The sequence below is a fragment of the Chelonia mydas genome, chromosome 4 (genome assembly GCF_015237465.2).
Source record: "Chelonia mydas isolate rCheMyd1 chromosome 4, rCheMyd1.pri.v2, whole genome shotgun sequence".
Classification (NCBI taxonomy): Eukaryota; Metazoa; Chordata; order Testudines; family Cheloniidae; genus Chelonia; species Chelonia mydas.
The window spans coordinates 84,193,796-84,212,744 of record NC_057852.1 but is presented as its reverse complement, the minus strand read 5'-3'; the positions used below and the strand labels follow the sequence as shown (position 1 = coordinate 84,212,744).

The following is an 18,949-nucleotide window of genomic DNA, read 5'->3' as shown; positions in this document are numbered from 1 at the left end:
ACAGGTAAAGATAGAATATGTACCATTACTGTGGCTCCAAATTTTAACCTCCTAAGTGAAAGATTGGAATACTATGAGCAACTGGAATGAAGGGGGCTATCGTGGAAACACTCCCACTGTTTTAACTGTCACTAGCACATCAGCTATAATAAATGCCTATTCAGGCTGCTGCCAGGATGCCATTCCTAGTACTACCATGGAAATGTCCTACACCTATAGGCAGTGCTGATTTTGCAGGTGATGAGCCACCAAGAGACCTGATCCTTTGGCATTACATTACAGCATGTTGGTTAGGTGGAAGAACGTGATAACCTATCATCTCTCATATACTTTGTGATACCTGATAGACAAGGCTAAAAACAGATATTAGCTGCTTGAAACATTGCATCAGACTGCACAGACACTGATCAAAAGTCATTTATAAAAATGTCTCTATCTGGACTTTCTTAAATATTTTAGTGTGCTACCATTATACTTAATAAGGGAATGCTATTATTAACACAATAACACCTGACAACTTAGACATTAGTAGCACTTAACAACTGATTAGGTAGTTAATGTCCAGAGGCAAAATTATGGGCCATTAAAGTTCTGATGGAAGTCATTAATTTTACTGGTGATCATCAGTTTGTAGACTATTATTGTTTCTCTTGCATCTGTTACTGTTGGAGTCGTGTGGTGGATACTGATGTAAATCTAAAAGACCTATAATGAATGGAGTTTTTAATAGCTCACACATCTTCGTTTATTTATACATTTACTAAAAAGTGACTCCCACACAAAGATCCCAGAGTAATTTCTTAGATATTATTTTCCCTCTATTCCTAACATATTGTCATAAGCAGAGAAGGTATAGTAGGCATCTGTGTGTGATTGCCTGCTGCTGTCCAATTCTGAATGAACACAGAGGAGAATAATCCATTTTAGTATAAAATGCCTTGAGATATTTCAGTACAATGAGTTACAAACTAATAGTAGAGGAAATTCAGAAACTGTTGTGTTCACATACATTGCTGACAGAACTTGTGTTAGTGATATAGGTGATATACAGCACGGTACTGGGTTATTTCTACTTCCACCTACAGAGTCCCCAGAAGAGACCTCTTTTTAACATCCCATCTGAATGGTCGCAACTCTACCAGGGTAGCGCCCTTGAGTACCATATTGCAATGAAAGTATAAACATGAGCTTGAGTCCTGGTATGGTCCTTGAATTTCCGATGCCAGTAGTATACTAAGGGCAAATTTGTGAGTCTTTTGCTCAGAGTGGTGAGCAGTTACTCGCTGGAGTTATCCCATTGACTTCAGGGGGCTGCTCCTGTGAGTAATTGCTCACCAATATGAATAAGGTGTTCATTATCTGGCTCTAAATTTGAAAGGATTTGGCTCAAGGCATCAAGGTGAATGTTGCTTAGAAAGAAAAGGTAGACACCTGGGTTAATTGAGGTTTAAATCTACATTAACTATACTGCAACACTGCAGTGTATAATAATAGAAAGTCTTCATTAGTACCATCCCTGGCTTAATTAGTATCTTGTCTCTCTTAATGTTCTTGGGTGTAAACATGGTGGCCAAAAGAGATCTCATTATGAATTGTACTTGGGAAGGTCCTGAGTGTGTTGGAACAAGCCATCCAATGTCCATTTCAAAGGATCACTCAAGTCTGGACTGAGTTCAGCAATAAGTTCTTTCTATTTGCCATCTGATAGAAGTCATGACTTGATCATGCCACTTATTGTTGACTAATTACCTGTGTTTCCTCCTTCTCCTCAAGTAGCCTGAAGTGGCCCATATGCTCACCTTCTGATAATTATAAAAGCTAGTGCAGACAGTATAAACTGTTCAAGAAAAGAAGTGTTTATTCAGGTGGCAAAACTTATGAAATTAAAATCTTTAACCCTGTTATATCAATTCAGTTTAGACAGAGCGCTCCACATTAATTCAAAGTACTTTTTTCAGACTCATTGGATACTTTTCAAAGTCTTAATTACTATTTAGAAATAACTTTTGTATACCACATAGATATTGAAATGTTAATATCTTCGGAACCATACACTGACTTTGTATGAGTGGTATTTTTTAGTCTTACAAATATAAAATACAGGCAGGAATAAAATATCTAAAACAACAAACCAGGATGGTATATAATATGATTACTATTATTTTATTTGTTTCTGGTAGAGACCACCATGTGCTAGACACTTGCTAGACTCTGAGAAGGCACTATCCTTGTTCTGAAGAGTTTCTAATTATATCATTTTAGAATGTAAGATAATCAGAGAACCACAGTCTCTGGCCTTGTCTATACTACAAAGTTTTGTCTGGAAAAGTTATGCCGCTTCAATTAAAACCATTGTTGCATGTCCACACTAGCTCCTTGTGTCGGCGGAGCACATCCACACTAACAGCTCTTGCATCAACACAGAGACCAGTGTACTGTGGGTAGCTATCCCACTGTGCAGCTGGCTGCAGGGTGCTCTGGGAAGGTTTTGCAATGCTTCATGGGGCAGGTACAGTGTCACATGATGCAGGTTTCTCAGTCCCATTGTTCCAGGGGCATCCTAGTAGATTGCCAGCTGCTTTTTCAACTGAAGTGTGTGCGGGGAGGGAGAGGAGAGTGGTGTGTCTGGTGCAGGGGAGACAGCAGTCTGACCAACTTATCCTGAGGCAGGGGGAGGGGGACATCCCCCTCATGTCAGCCCCCAGCTCTGCTCAGCACAGCAGTCTTTCCCGAAGCAGCCCACTCTGCCTGCCTGCCTGCGGTTCTGCGATTCCCTCTGAGTTCTCCCACAGCTTCTTCAGCTGGCGGGAGCGGTATCCTGAGCAGCTCTGTGAGCTCTCTGTGCTGAGGAATGTCAAAGCAGCACAGTAATCCCCACCCTCCATTCCCTGCAGCAATAGTGTGCCTGCTGCTGTGGTCCTAGTGAAGGGCAGAGCAGGTGCATTCCATGTTAACGTTTTGCTTTTTGTCCCCCCAAGGGAGCATCACGCTCAGCTGTCAGATACTTCTGGGAGCTTTGAAAGGGGAGGGGGGCATGCCTGCAGGGCAGCAGAGATCAAAACAGTGAGCCGAGCAGTCCTGGCAGGCATTATGGGATACTGGTGGAAGCCAGGTTTCAGAGTAGCAGCCATGTTAGTCTGTATTCGCAAAAAGAAAAGGAGTACTTGTGGCATCTAAGAGACTAACCAATTTATTTGAGCATAAGCTTTCGTGAATGCATCCGATGAAGTGAGCTGTAAGGTGCCACAAGTACTCTTTTTTTTTTTTTTTTTGGTGGAAGCCAGTTACTTTGACAAAACAAACAGCATAGTCTACGCTGAAGTTTGTCGCTTTAACTTTGCTGCAAAAACCTCTGTGCCTCTCTTTGAGATGGTTTTATTTTGTCAGCAAAACAACAGAGTTTTGCCGCCAAAAGTAGCTTTGTAGTGTGTACGCCTTCCCTGTGTTGTCAGCAAAAGGCAGCTTTTGCCGACAAAACTTTGTAGTGTAGACAATGCCTCATTCATTGAGTGTCCTCTTCTCACACAGTTAGCAACAGAACAGTGAAGTCAACAACACAAAACCAAACTATGCAGATGGTGGCTTACAGACTAGTGCCTGACTAATTTAAACTTCTGTGAACCCAAAGACTTGAAGAGTTTAGTCAATGTTTTACATCGTGTGCTGTGTGTGTCATCTGCAGTAGGGATCAAAACAAAGGTCTCTGTATCGAAACACCTGAGCCTCTATTGACTGCTTTAAAGAGCCATCTCTGTTAGCCAAGGCTTTAAGCAGGCTCATTAACCTCTATATGTGGCTGGAATCAGGGTGGAGCACTACACTGCGTGGGTGTGGTTTACAAATGTAAAGTAGTGGGACCTGAATATATGTGACTGTCTCCCTTTAGTGTCTAGCCCACACAGCAGAGAGAAATCTTAATACCACAACAGTTATCTGAGATGGTCCTTTAGCTCAAGTGATATGGGCCTATGTTTTGCAGCGGATAGTCCTGAATACTACCCCAATGCCACATGTGTAGAGTTTAGCTGGTGACCATGTTTATGGACCCATATAGTTGATCCACTTCCCATTATTGGTTTCTAAAATGTGTTAGTATGGACATCTCATTCGGAGAGCACATTCTAGGGTTGAGTTTCCATCAGGTAAGCACTCCAACTAAACAAAATTCCAGTCATGCCCTATTTCCTTGCTTCTGAAAATACTCTGATTGTCATGCTAGTGTGCCTTGACTGAGTTATGAAAGCCACAGAAAGCAGTCAGTACCTGACTATTGCACGTAGCTCAGTTTCCTCAAGATTAATGCAAAATGTTCACATGCACTGTGAAACTTTTAATATTTTTTGCCAGTTCTACTTGCACAACATACTAGAATTGCTGACATATCCTCAGAAATTTTCACCCTATAGTGAAGTAGAAAAAAACAACAACAAAAATCAAAAATTTGATTTCTGGAGTTTCAGATTTGTACAGTCTTCTTCCTCCTGAATGTAAAGAAATTATACAGTGAGTCTAATTACACTAGTTATGCTTTTGGATACCTGTAATTATCACTAATTCATTTAACTGCAGATTACTACATGACTGAATTACTTATTACCTCTCTTTATTTCACACTGGCGAAATGTTTGTTTATAATATGGGTATGTTAATCACATAGCATTTATCCTATAATTATACTATCATGTAATAAACTTTCTGGTTATACGAATTAATATTATATAATTACAATTACACTGCAACTGGAGCATAACTACAGTGTAATTACACTTGCGCAGCCTGGTGAGCCAGCTGCCTTGAGAGTCAGGCATCATGAGGAGTCTGCTGACCCAGAAGACTGGAACTGCTGGGGTCCCCAGCCCTGGGGCCAGTCCACATAGTAGGACTGTCCCTTCCATGTGGACCCTGGTTGCCCAACTGAAACTGACATGATTCTTGTCAGTTTCATGACTGCAGAGCAGTGTGAATCTGACAAGAATCATGTCACTTTTAGTCAAGTGCTGATTGGGTTCTGGGAAGCAGATTTCATTCAGAAATACTGTGTGTCAACGCTTACGAAACAAAATTTCTTTGGAATTTCTGATTTGTGGGAAATTTTGAAATGTCAGACTTTCCCACACTGTCCACACCAGTGCTTCCATCAGAGAAACTTCTGTTGGTCAGGGGGTGTTTTTTCACACCTCTGACTGATAAAAGCTTTATCTATAAAAATGCTGGTGTAGACAAAGTCTACTTCACACTGATTATTAGTTTACTTGGCTGGTAGTCTTATTGATTTAATTCGGACTACTCAAAGTGAAATACTACTGTGAGTAAGGATGGAAGAGTCAGGTCCAAAATAAAGAATCCCCATACAAAACTGAAAATTTGTTCTTTAATTTGGACCTGATTCTTCCAGCCTTACTCACATCTTTGGGCTCACAAGGGCTATATTTTGATATTATTCACATGGGGTAATACTTTACTCAGCAAACTGTAATCAATGGGCCACACATTGAGTCACATTTTACTTCCTATGAATAAAAGTATTCAAATCTGTCTCAAAATGTTTTTAGGCTTCCACTGACATTTTATTTTCAAGATATTTAATAAAATTTTGTTCCAATTGAATAAACATTTACAGATTCACTAAAAGATCTTGGAATGTGTGGAAAGAAAAGATTACAAAACCTTAGTGAGTTATCTAAATATATATTTACATAGGCCTCCTCAAGTCAAAATTTTGTCTGCCATTAACAAAAATCAAAGCAATAAAAGGAAAGCAAATGACATGAAGGATTGGTGTTGCTTCTAATTGTTAAAAAGAAATGTCTTCTTCCTGGGAACATCCCCTGCTGCCTTGATGCTTCTTTGCAATGTATACAGTTGTCTTACCATGGATTGTATCAGTAAGTATACTGTATCACATGACATATCATCATCCCACCTCCTGCAGTCTTGTGTACATTTGTGCAAGAACAGACCATAGCTACATCATCTGGTTCCTTCAGGGACCATTCTGATCAAAGCTGTCTGGTAAGCAGAAGGCTGAGGATATGATAGGGACTGTAGTCTTGTAATTCTTGGGGCTGTGGGGAGGAAGAAGGAGGGGAAGCCACATGATGCTGCAACAGCTGTAGCCCATCACAGGAGATTCTGAGGCAATGTGGTAGAAGCTTATGTAAACAGTGAAAATGATGTGAAAAATAAAATACATAAGTGAAGCTTTTTATATACCCTCCGTGCAACATACTCATAGTTCTCCTGTAAGTTACTATATGCTGTTAGTCTTTCTGAAAAATGAAAAGACAGATTTCTGTTTTATGCAGTTCTTAAGATTTCCTAGGAGATTTGATGTATGCTTTCTACCAAGTTCACCTCAGCGATTTTTGCTAATTGTTCCTGATGTTTCTCCATATTGTAAGCATTTTAACAGGAAAGCAATGGCAGATTGCCTTCCCCAGAGAAGAACAAAAGAGTCTGTTGATGTGATCTAGAGAGAGGAAAAACACTACATAAAATAAATACTAGTGTACAATGTTGTTTTTCCATTTGCAGTGCATACCAAGCTAGTGTCTAAATGTCAACAAAGAACTTTCTAACTGTAAACACTGTGGTTTAAAAGTCTCTTCTTTTGATTTATCTGTGTTTTGCCATGTTTGGATATGCATTGCAAGAAATTATTCCAGTGAAACCACCCTCTTCTGTGATATCTATAAATCACCCCCATCTGGCAGTGGCTCAGAAAATAACAAACTGTGGTTTCTGCTCTTTTGCTAAACTCTGTTTGTTTACCTCAGCCTCCCACCCCAACCCCACTCAATAGGTCTGTTTTATTCACCTGTTGCAACCTGTCATGTGTATTGTGTTTTCTCTGTCGTCTTGGTTATTTCTTCTGTACAATTCCTAATATGATGGGGCCCTGACCCTCGAATGAAGCTTCTAGGTGCTGCCATCATATAAATAATGACTACTATTAACAATTATTCCCTCCAACTTCAGGAACAAAGGTTAAATGAGGCAGAATTATTCCCAGGCGTGGAGGTACCAGAAGTTTATCAAATAGTTTCTGATAATCTCTACAGAAAACATACAGTTATTAACAATTTTGATATTGACTAAAGTGTCATTTACCTGATACACCAAAATAGTCACATCACAGAAAAACACTGTAATAATTAGCAATAAGATGATAATCTTGTTGGCAGTCTCAGCAAAAACTCAAGTGCTGAATTGACCACTGAACTTAAACTACTCTCTCACATCTGGGCCTTCCCTGCACTATAGACTATTGGCATTACAACATGACGCAGCATGCCTGTAATCCTCCATGCATATACACAAAATTGCAATTACTAGTGCATAGGAGGTCTTATCATCGTTGGGATTGCATTTACGCTGAACAGGAATAACAACTGTTCCCCACCTCCATATTAACATGTATTGATGTAATGCTAGTGTAGATAGTACCTGGAGTGGTACTGCAGCAGTTTAATTGGTTCTCACACCATTGTTTCACAATGCACTAGTTACTAAGTGGGCTGCCTGGTCTTTATTTATTTATTCTTGCAGTGCAGGATCAAATTTTCTGGCAGCTCCTCGCCTGTACAATTTGGGCTGTGCGCACATCTTAGATCTCACTGTGTTTACTTTTTTTCACCAGCATCCACTTCTGTGTGATTGCTCTTCCAGTGTTAAGCTCCCCCCCCCCGCCCACCCCGGCAGCTTGGGGATCATCTCTCCGAAAAAAGATTGCTTTAGACTGGCCCAAGGAACATATATAGGACATTGAGGAGATATAGTTCTAGCTATACTGAATTATCAAAAGTATGATTTATGAGCAGGTGTCTATACAGATGCTCAAGCTGGGTACCATGAGCAGTGCAGACACAGGATCTCAAGGGACAAGACAATATCTTTTGTCACTCAGAATCCTATTGCAGACTCTGCATACATTGATGCTTCAAGGAGCGGAGTCAGGAACTGTGGGATAGGTGTCCAGAGGGCAGTGCAACTACCACAGCTACCAGAGTAGAGTGCTGTGTGTGTGTGGCTGCAGGGCAGGACTGAAACAGGATATTTTGTGTGACTGCACTGCACCATTGCTCTTTCCACTAGGGAAATCCACTGATTTGATTAGCAATGGTGCATTTCTCTAGTTTTGTACTTATCCTTCAAAGTCAGGCTGGACAGGTTTGTCAATTTGGTACCTTTCATGAACGCTAAAAATAATTCAAGTTATAACCCAGGCAGGGCACAGAATTTTGCTGATGTATTGAGAGTACTTGCAGAACATTGTAGTTTTCACATGTATTTTTCATGTCTCCAGGTATTGTAAAAGTTATGTCTCACTGCAATAGGGTGAGTTGTTCTATTTTCCTCAGAATTGCCATGAGACTCTTTACTTTGACCATTGTTTTCTAGCTTGCCCCAGAACAATTTTTCATTGTTATAATGTCAGATTTCATTTTTATGCCAGTGAAACAGTTATGACTGTCTTTGAAATCCAACATCTCTGGGTCTTTTCTTGTCTGGCAGGCATTAAATCATTAATGTTTCAAAATCACAGGTCGCTGAATGTTGCCAAGATGAAGCTCCTGGTGATTGTCTCCTTAAATTTACTGAGAAATGCCAATCATTTTCTTCTGGCCTTTGACCTTCAGTTCTATTTCAAACAGGTATCTTGATTGAGTATTTTTTCTTGTAGTTTTATATGTATGAAAAACTGCCTTTTTGTCATTGAAACCTTCCTAGATTGTGGATATTTCTCTCCATTACTGATGAGAACTTTTTACTCATGGTTTATGTCTTTCAGATTAAATTACTGGAATTCTTTATTTGCTGCCTTTTCTAAAGCTGAGTATCCTTACTGCAAAAATAGCCCCAACTATGCTGCTTGTCTTTTTGATACACACAATACACCAATGCATCAGAACTTGTTAATTAGCACTGGTTACCTAACTCAGTGAAGACTGGTTTTTCTAGAGCTTTCTGCCACCTACAGGGCCTCTCTAAAACCCTCCTCCAAGTTGCATTTTCAGTCTCTCGCTACTTACTGGTGATATGAACAGTTTCCATACAATTACAATCTTTAGTGGAGCATTGGTTGACTCATTCCAAAATGATGCTCACAAGTTATATTAAAGATCATTGCTTGCATTTATGACAGATAATTTAGTCAGCCCACTTATGGTGCTCTGCAGGAGGCAGGGAAGAAATGGATGGATTGTGTCCTAAAGGACAGGGAGCACCCACTATCAATATAATCTTAACCATTACAGCACTGGGAATCAGTCTATTCATTAGACATCCTCCTCCTGTGAACTGTGCTGAGGGGACTTTCTGACTAAAATGAAATGCATCAGTTCTCAGTCCTGCTTTTTCCACTATTCTCAATCCTGTTTTTTTCAGTATCCTCAAGAGGTTTATCCCTTTCTACCTCACCAGCCATCATGTCTCCTGCAGGCTTTCTATCCTCACAACCAATTTTTCCTCTCTTCCTACCCATCTCTCTCCCAGGTTAACCCATCTTCTTGCTCAGACCTACCTGGTTTCCTCTTCAGTCTGCAGAAACATTATGCTTCTGGCTGACCACTTTCCCCTGCCTGTTCCCAAGTGAGCCAAGAACAAGCAACAGGGAGGTAGGTTGAGGGTGAATGATGCCAAGGATGAAAGAAGATTGTTAATAAATGGAGGTGGGTCATCTCAGGATTCACTTCATGCAAAAGTCTTGGTCTGCCCAGCCTCCAGAAACCATCCGCCCCTCAAACTGTGGCCTAGGTTGTAATAAACTGCCATGGCTGAAGAGTTCTAAAGGTGACATCCGCTCAACACTGCTCCTATTTGGGCCACAGAATGGTCACTGCAGAGCTGTGCAAGATACTGGCTCCAAAGGTTAAACATGAAGGGTAAAATCCTGGCCCTATTGAAGTCAAAGGCAAAACCCCTTTTCACTTCAGTGGGGCCCGATTTCACCCCAAACCTCTACAGTGCTCTGCTGACTTAGGGCATGAGAGACTGGATTTGGGAACTGAATCTTGCCTTGTATGCCTTTCAAAGCACTTACCATAGGGCACTGATGTTCTTCTAATTTATAAGATGTTGTACCAGAGCATGAGTCTGACATGATGTTCTAACACTGGTAGATAGGATACTTAGGCAGCTGGAACTGTTTTGTTTTGCAATTTGTAAAAGCAGCACCAGAGCCAGCCTGACTGTTATTAAAGCACTTACATAGCGGTTGTAAATAGCTTGCTGTTTAGATGCTGAAGAATAAGTACGTAGCCTGGGATTCTTTTATGCTCCTGTAACTGGCTCAGACAAATCTTTGTGATTTCCCCAGAGAAATCCTGTATGCTCATATTGTTCACTCTCATGACCACAACAGAACACCTTGTATCCTTAGAGCAATTTGCTTTGAATTTAAGCACTGGCTTTGCTGCTGCTGCTTAGATAATTCTGTTGCTTTCTCATGAAAGGAAAATTGGGAAGTAGGGCAGGGTTCAGAGAAACTCATCTGACATTGCAACTTATATCCATAGAGATAGGCTGATAGTATATGAAGATGTCTAATTCTAATTCTTCTCCTGGTGAACAGCTCTGTGTGAGATTGAAAGCTTGTCTCTCTCACTAACAGAAGTTGGTCCAATAAAAGCTATTACCTCATCCACCTTGTCTCTCTAACCATCTTCTGGCCATTTTTCTTGCTAGGTCATTAGTAGCTTTTAAAAGGAATGTAAATGTGTCAGACCCATGTATCTGATTATGAGTTTTGAGTGGAGAAATTTGTGTGGATCTTTGTGAAACTGGATTTTTGACTGCTTCCATATTTTTATAAAAAATGTATTTGAGCATATAGTAGTATTTGACTACGTAGCCTATAAGTATTAAATTTTCTGAAGACTTACTTTAGCAACTAGAAATAACAACATACTATAGAAACCAATTGGTGTGTGCGTGTGTGTGTGTGTGTGTGTGCGTGTGTGTGCGCGCGCGTGTGTGTGTGTGTGTGTTGTGTTTGGTATGTGTGTATATTGTAGTGTATGGGAACTGGGTAGTGTCTCTTTAAATGGTTGTGAACTCTCTAGTGGCACTCTTTGGCTCTATGTTTAGAAATCTTGCAGAGCAGTAATTTGAACAGGTCGCTAGGTCTTAACATGTTATGTACATAGTTAACAAATACCCATAGTTATATGGACCTCACTGTGCCCATGTGGTTCCTTCGTATTATTATTTCCATTGCGTAAAGAGCAAGAGACACAGCCTGTTATTTCTGCACAGCCACACAAGGTACTTTGTTAAAAGAAAGTGGAGTGGGTGTTAGCTATAGTGAGTGTGAAGGCTCAGCCGTATATTTTTAAACCTATTTGTGGCACACGCCACTCCTTGTAGCCCCCAAAACATTTGAAAGCCTAGAAGTGGACAGTTAAGGTCTCTGATCAGTCCCCCACCATTAGGTAGTAACCACAGCTTGCTGTCACAATAAGCAATTTCTATTGTTTCATCCATAATCAAGAACACACACAAATATACAGATCCTGCACATCAAACTGAGTATTTGATTAACAAATTAACAATTTGGAAACTACATTATGAGATCAATAAAAAATGGTACCTGCCCTGGAATCACCATTAATTGCCATTTAGGATAGTTTCTTAATTATGAGACTTATCATGAGCTGCCCATCTACATTGACTCCATAACAAAGAGATGACAGTGTGGTTCTGGGTATAAACAGTAGGTGGTGAACAATAGTGAAGGGATTAACCTTCAGCAAGACCTTTGTATTTGATCACTTACAAAAATAATGCTTTTTTCTTACAGCTCCATTTTTTTTCTGGAAAGATTTCCCGTCTTTCCCCTCTAAGAAATGCTGCCAGATGAGAATGCAGAAATAAACCATGTGATGAAAATTTGATTTTCAAATGCAGGTCACAGATTGTGCCTGGTTCTGCAGGACTCTGTTCCGGAAAATGACTGCTGCTTCTCTTGAGGGGAACAACTTCAGGGGTCATGTAAGAGTATGGACAAGCTGTTCAGGTAAAACAACCATCCTCAACCTTTGCTTCAAACTCAAACAAAACCTGACTGGAACAATTCTGGGTGATCTATGAATGAGTTTGCTTACATGGTTTAAAAAACTTTCGGTGAAGTCCTGGCTCCATTGACGTCAATAGCAAAATTCCCACTGCTTTCAATGGAACTAGGATTTCACACATTATTTTTCGTTTTTGTATTCCTCTGCACTTTTTAGTTCAAGTCAGAACCCAAAGTACAGGCAGTAGGTTATCCCAATAGTCTTCTAAATGACATTTCCAGTTTAGCTGAAAGCAGGAATAAGTGGTAATCTCATGAAACAGTACGCTGAGTGATTTCAAACCCAGCTTTTTAAAAAAACTTTAAGATCAGCATCTAAACATTTAGGCTTTTACCTGAATTGAAGTTTTGATTTCCCTTCCCCTATATTTTGGATGTAGGAACCTAACTTTAGGCATCCAGGTTGGAAATTTTGGCTGCAGACTTTGGGTCAGTCAGTGTTTTGGGGATGTGCAGACTGTCTCAGCTGTGTGTTTCTTGCTGCTACTAGAGAATCTCTCGTGCTAACCACTAGTCTTCACAATAGTATACTTGTGAAAAATCATCTTTAACTAGAAGCAGCTATTAGTATTCTTGCAAGTAGCCAAAATTACTTTATGTACTATAACAGTATAATATCATCCTACATAAAGCAACTTGGAAGTGTCCATTCATGCTGCTTTATGGTGTATAAAGGTGATATGGAAGGTCTCCTCCCTCAAAAAAGATCTGACAAGGCTTTTTGGTTTTGTTTTGTTTTTCACTTTAGAAATACTGGGAATATCAAGCACTTTTTTTTGGCTGGAGGGCTCTTTGGACAATGCCAAAGAACTACACCTGTAGAAAGAGTATATAAAATGCTACCGGATCAGAACATTTCAGATCTGGTAGAATTTTACACCCACGGGGCACTAACTGACTCAAATCCTCAACTCCATTGACTGCAATGGAGCTATGCCAATTTACACCAGGGAGAATCTGGCCAATTATACACAGGTATAAATTAGAACACAAGGTGGTGGAGAATGGGGTATAATACTTTTAGATCCTTCCAATTCCTATTACTGTGGTGAATCAAAGGGTTATTCATGACCCTATGTCTCACATATCAGCACTTTGCCATACTTGCTAGACGTTCTATGCTGCTAACTTCTAATTTTTCACATCTTTTTTGTTTCTTCTTGAAGAGTAGTCTTTGTGTTGGCTGTTCACGATTTTATAAATAATGTGACAAAGAGCTGTGATAAGTAAATTCACTGTTGCATTTCTAGCTAAAGGTAAAGAAAGAAAGAAAAAGGAAGAACCATACATTAATAAAGCACAGTAGGAAGGGGGAAAAAGCCAACCCCAAAAGCCAAGAAACATCTGAAAGAGAATGGGAAACATTTGAAGTACTAAAGATTAGACAACTAACACTGTATTGTTTGTGAAGATATTTCATTTGGTATTTATGGCTAAAGCTTAAAGAACTCATCCTCTGTTTCACCATGTTGGAGGGTTTAGACATGTCAGATAGAAGGGAAAACAGAAACGGAAAGAGTGAGTGGTTTTAGAAAATGTTCACTAATTACTTCCTTCCTGTTGCTTTTTTTGAGCACTGGTAAGAGTCCCTCCCTCCTTTTGCATGTTATCAAATGCTACTGTAGCACTACTACCCCTTCAATGGGTCACGAACAAAGGATTAACCACCTAAATAAGCCCTTGATCCAGTGGCCAGCTGAGACTGTTTACCACCTTTCTAGGATTAGGTTCTAGGGCTCTTTATGCTAGGGCATTTAGATGGAGGGCGTGATTTTAATTTTACTTTCTACCAAGTGATCAAGAGATTACTTATGGGAAGCATTTCACACTGAGCAAATAAATATTGGAGAGCTTGGCTGCACATTTTCTAACCCTTGACCAACCTGTTTTCACTTTCAAAGGTCATTTTTAAGTAGTTCTTTTTCTATTTAATCCTCAGAATATGTGAGAAACTGAAATGATGGAAAGCTGATTAAGAATCAAAGAAGATCTGCTGAGGAAAAAAACATTAGTCCTGTGTTTTTATTAGCTTCCTAATGCATAAAGACACCTGACAGGGTTTTTGTGTGTGTGTGTGTGTGTTCTTATTTTGTTTGTTTGTTTTTCCTGCATTTTTTTACATTAGACATTCAAGTTTTGAATGCCCTGTTTTTCCTCGTAGACTTTATGAATGATGGGAGAACTGGTAGTCTTATGACATCATTTTAGCCAATAAACTTAAATGAATGAGATGGGAAAATATATTTATTCAGACTGTTTAAAAGTAGGGGGATTTACTGTTTGTTTGCTTCTATTAATCTCTATTTAACTCAGGTAAGGGCTGAGAAAGCTCCCAGTCCACTCTTCTGAGTCCTCCAAAGAGACTTCTAGCAAAAGGAAGTTTTTTGGATCTTGCTAAAAAACCAGCAGAGAAAAAAAATGTTAATCACCTCCACTGAAAAAAAATGTACCCTCATCCTCTCTCTTTTTGTTACACAGTATAATAAATTAAAATGGGCTTCACCCCAATTTTTATTTCTTGGTAAATCACTTTTTAAATATAAGAATCAGAAAATAATAGCAATAAAAAGAGAGTAAGAATAATGATACAGGAGGTATTAAAAAGTGAAAAAGATATGGGATGATGTATAGTGGGATGGTTGATGGGATTCATTCATTCTATGATTCTATGAGTTCATGTAGCTATAAAATACCAATTACCCTTGCATATAAAAGCCATTATTGATGTAGTGATATGAAGACCTCTGAGGTAGGAGATAGGTGGAAACCACTAACTCATTTCACATAGGCCAGTGAAAGGCTGTATCCTTCCTATGATGTTCATAAAGAACTTCTGTTAATGTCAATGAAACTTTAATCTGCAGAATGAGGCTAAAACATGACCCATAGTCACCATCTGGCTAAACGGGATTTTAATTGGTAATTTAAGGCCTTGTCCACACAGTGAATGTTACTGTGCCACTAACTGGTTATGCCTGGTTAGTGAACACACAATTCATGCCCATACAGCACACAATTAACAACTGGTTAATACCCAGTGCTGTGCCATTGCATATTTCTGCCATGAATAGTTCTCAGAGGAATAAAGCTTTTTTTTTCTCCAGAATTTCAGAGTTAATATTTGTTTCTCCGTGTTCTATGGAAATCTTTTCACTGTGAACTATATTATAATAGGTGAAAACTGTGCATTTTTCACAGTTCCCATGAGAGATGGTGTTCTGTTACAATATCTTTTCTGTAATTCTCTTGATAGACTACTACCATAGTGATTTTCTAAGATTAGGTGTCCTGGGTGTTTTGCAGAATCATTCCTGCAACTAGGAAGCCTCAGAAAAGTTGCCTGCACATGCTCCATTTGCACTCAACATGATCTTTTCTGTTTTTAAGGTAAATCAGTGAACAAGAGCTATATTTTTTGTATGTGAGATATGTGTTCCTTTTTCTAGTGCGATTTGAAATCTCCCCCAGGATAATTTGGGGCTGAAACTTCTTTTGCTTTCTTAAACCATTTAATCTGGTTCAGTGCAACTTCAAAAACTTCAGTTGAGTTACTGCTGATGAGAGCTAGTCAAATTGCTTGTTGCAAATAACATTCATTGTAAATTCAACCATCCTTTCTGTTTGTGAATCATTGACAAAACTGGCATTTTTCTGTTAATGGCATGTGTATTTGTAGTCACTTGCCAAGTAGACAGAAATTTGTTCACAAGCAATCAGATTTGATCACCATAAGGTATATTATCATTATTGTTATTTATTAATTTGTTAATTATTTTCATTCCAGTAATGCCTAGGAGCTCTGCTCAGGAGAATTGACTCACTATGCTAGGCACTGTAGAAACACAGAATGCAGACAATCCCTTCCCTGAAGAATTTACAATCTAAATGACTAGACAGACAACAAGTAAGTAATTGGTCTCTGACCTCTGTCTGGACACTCCTTTTCATGAAAGTGGCCGGAAGAAATAAATGGAACAGCAAACAGAAAGATATTTAACACTCCTTTGATATATCAGCACTGAAGCTGGCAGTGCCTGTTTGTTGAAGGAGGTGTAGGCTGTTAAAAAAAAAAAAAATCTAACTGCAATATCTTGGTAACTTATTACTGAAATCATTAACTATATAAGTGGGATGATGGACATTATGGGATGGTAATGTTCTTGACCGAACATATTGCTTAATTATCACCTTCTAATATTTCCTCATAGTCATGTTCATAATGATCAAATGCTAGTACAAGTGAATATGAAATGAATTCATAAGGAGTGAACATTTGAGAAATAACGTTACTCAGTAAAATATAAGATTAAATGTCAGCTCTTTATTACTGGCTCTCTAGTCAAAAAACAGCCGGTGGTTAGCTGAGGTAAAAACAGCTGCTTCACCACTTGAACTGCAGTGAAGAGAATTTTCATGATCTATTAGCAATAGTAGCGCTTACCCTCTTTCCTAGCCTTCAGCTGCTAGAGGGTGAGATAATTACCATCACTCGGCTTCAATCTCCACATGGTCAGACCAGTTTTATGCTGAATCAGGCCAATTGACTGCACTATTTTCTTTACTATAATATAAACAAAAGGGCTAGTTCCTCAACTGGTGTAAACTGGTGTAGCTACATTGATTTTAGTGAGGTACATCAATCTACACCAGTTGAGGATTTGATCGAAAAGCCTGCTTCTCCACAGTCTTACACTTTGGGTATTCATTTACACCGGTGTAAAATGGCTGTAAAACCGTACAGTAGCATTTTACACCTACTTTGCACTCCCTACTGACTTAAGCTAAATCGGTATACACCTCATTCAAACCAAATAAGAAAGTCCAGTGAATAGGGCTGCCTGCACCAGTTTAACTAAGGGCAAGTCTACACTTAAAACGTGAAGATGCTCCTACATCACTGGGAGAGCTTCTCCCATCGGCGTAGTTTATCCATCCCTGTGAGAACCAATAGCTATGTCGACAGGAGAAGCTTTCCCACCGAAATAGCACTGTCTACACCAAGGGTTAGGTCAGTATAACTATGTTGCTCAGGGGTGTGGATTTTTCATACCCCTGAGTGATGTAGCTGTAGCGATAAGAGTCTCTAGTGTAGAGTAAATTGTTTCTAAACCAATTAGTTAAAATGAGTAAAATTTTCTTTTGTTGATGAGGCCTGAGAGCTCCAAATAAAGCAGGTATTTTGATACTTGAACCAGCATAGCTATAGATCAGAGACCTGATTCTGATCTCACATGAACAAAGTCAATGGTGTAAAAGTATTGTAAATTAGATCAGAATCAGGCCACAGTGTTTGCTACCAAAGCTTAGCAAGTAAGAAGCATGTCAAATTACCCTCTGAAAGGAAGCACTATTCTTGATCTGGGCTTAAAGCACCTTTTGGAAGAACCTGGAGCCATTATTGTTAATGAAGTGAATACATACCTATGGAGAGGGTAAAACATTTGAACAATATTTTTCTAGAAAGAAAACACAAACTCCTGTTCTAAAATAATACAAAGGATATTGCCAGAATCCATTCTTCTCCAGGTGGTAAAAGAAAGAAGACTAGAGTCTAGTGACTCAGGATTGACAATTAACTAAATCAGTTGCACAGTAAGAGGTGTTAAATCTCTTCTGATGCTCGGAACCATATTCAGCCAAAACGCAGCCTTGTATATAAGGTAGCACCACTCATGGAAATCTATTGGCCAAACTTAACAGTGATACAAACAGTTGTAAATTACACATCAGGTGTAAGTGGTAAAGTAATGTAAATGGCAGCAGTTTAGCATCTGAGATCTGATCCTGCAAAGTGCTGAAGACCCTCAATTCTCAATGACTACAGTAGGAATTGCAGGCTCTCAGCACCTTGCAGGACTGGACCCTCAGTGTGCAAAATGGGTGACTTGGGCTTCAAGGGAGTGGAGGGAGGGAGTAGTAGGGAAAGCAATTTTCAAGAGGATGAAAGATTAAACTGCCCCCTCCCGCTATTTTGTTATACTTGCACCATCCTAACATCCCCATGATCAAATTCAGACCTCGCATAAATGGAAAAACTCCCATTTACTTCAATGGCACTTACTTTAGGAGGAGTGCTAGGAAGATAATAAGTTCCCCAAAGAACACTGCATTGGTGAAAGTTACATTCACTTTGCAATGCCAAGTTGTCTGTGCAAGTTAAACGGCTTTGCCGCTTACACCCGTTTCTTACCAATTTATACCCAAACATTCATGTGACAGATATGAGAAGGAAACTTCAAGTATTATGTTGAGATTTGCCAAATGTTATGGGTGCATGGGCTATTCCTAGACTACTGTATCAATTAGCAGTGTATGTATCTTTGTGTTCTTGACTTGCTAGGTGGGTTTCCTGTAGAAAAGGGCATCGCTGAGAAGGGGGTAATTAGTGCAAATTACCGATTCTGGTTATGGAGCTGCACAGCTATTTGAAACTTTGCCCCTTGGGGAAAAGACATTTACTGGTTTTACCTTGGTCTAAGGCCCCAAACTGTATAGAGTCAGCCTGATCTGGCTCAGGAAGAGACTCGCTCTGGAAGAAAGTATTGACAGACTTGAATACAGACCTATTAGGATCCCATGTAGATGATAGTAATATCCAGTAAGCTTAGTATGTGTGTAAACTGTGTATTGTTTTCTTGTAACACTTTTGTCCTAAATAAATGTACTGTACTCTTTGTGAAAGCTGGCTTGTCAGTGGTTTACTCTGTCATTGTTCCAAAGAGAAAGCAGAACTGCAGGTGCTGAACCAAGATCAGACCTGCTGGGATAAGCACAGTAAAATGCAAAGGGACTACAGCCCTAAAACTCTCTTCTGGATGGAGAGGAACATGGGTTCCCATACCAACGCCACAAAGTGGGGCAGAGGTGCAGTTAAAA

General features: G+C 39.4%; 1 long non-coding RNA gene across 2 annotated transcripts in view; it reads left to right on the top strand.

The window, feature by feature from the left end:
- LOC119566091 overlaps positions 1-15,968 on the top strand; it is a 47,032-nt gene extending 31,064 nt beyond the window's left edge. Inside the window, exons 2-4 of one of the 2 annotated variants that reach the window (XR_005225116.2) lie at positions 11,908-12,016; positions 15,377-15,460; positions 15,858-15,968. This is a non-coding gene — a long non-coding RNA (uncharacterized LOC119566091). Of the gene's footprint in view, positions 1-11,907; positions 12,017-14,012; positions 14,495-15,376; positions 15,461-15,857 lie in introns of those variants that run through there. The other variant, XR_006290769.1, reaches the window with a different exon arrangement.
- The last annotated feature ends 2,981 nt before the right edge of the window (positions 15,969-18,949 follow it).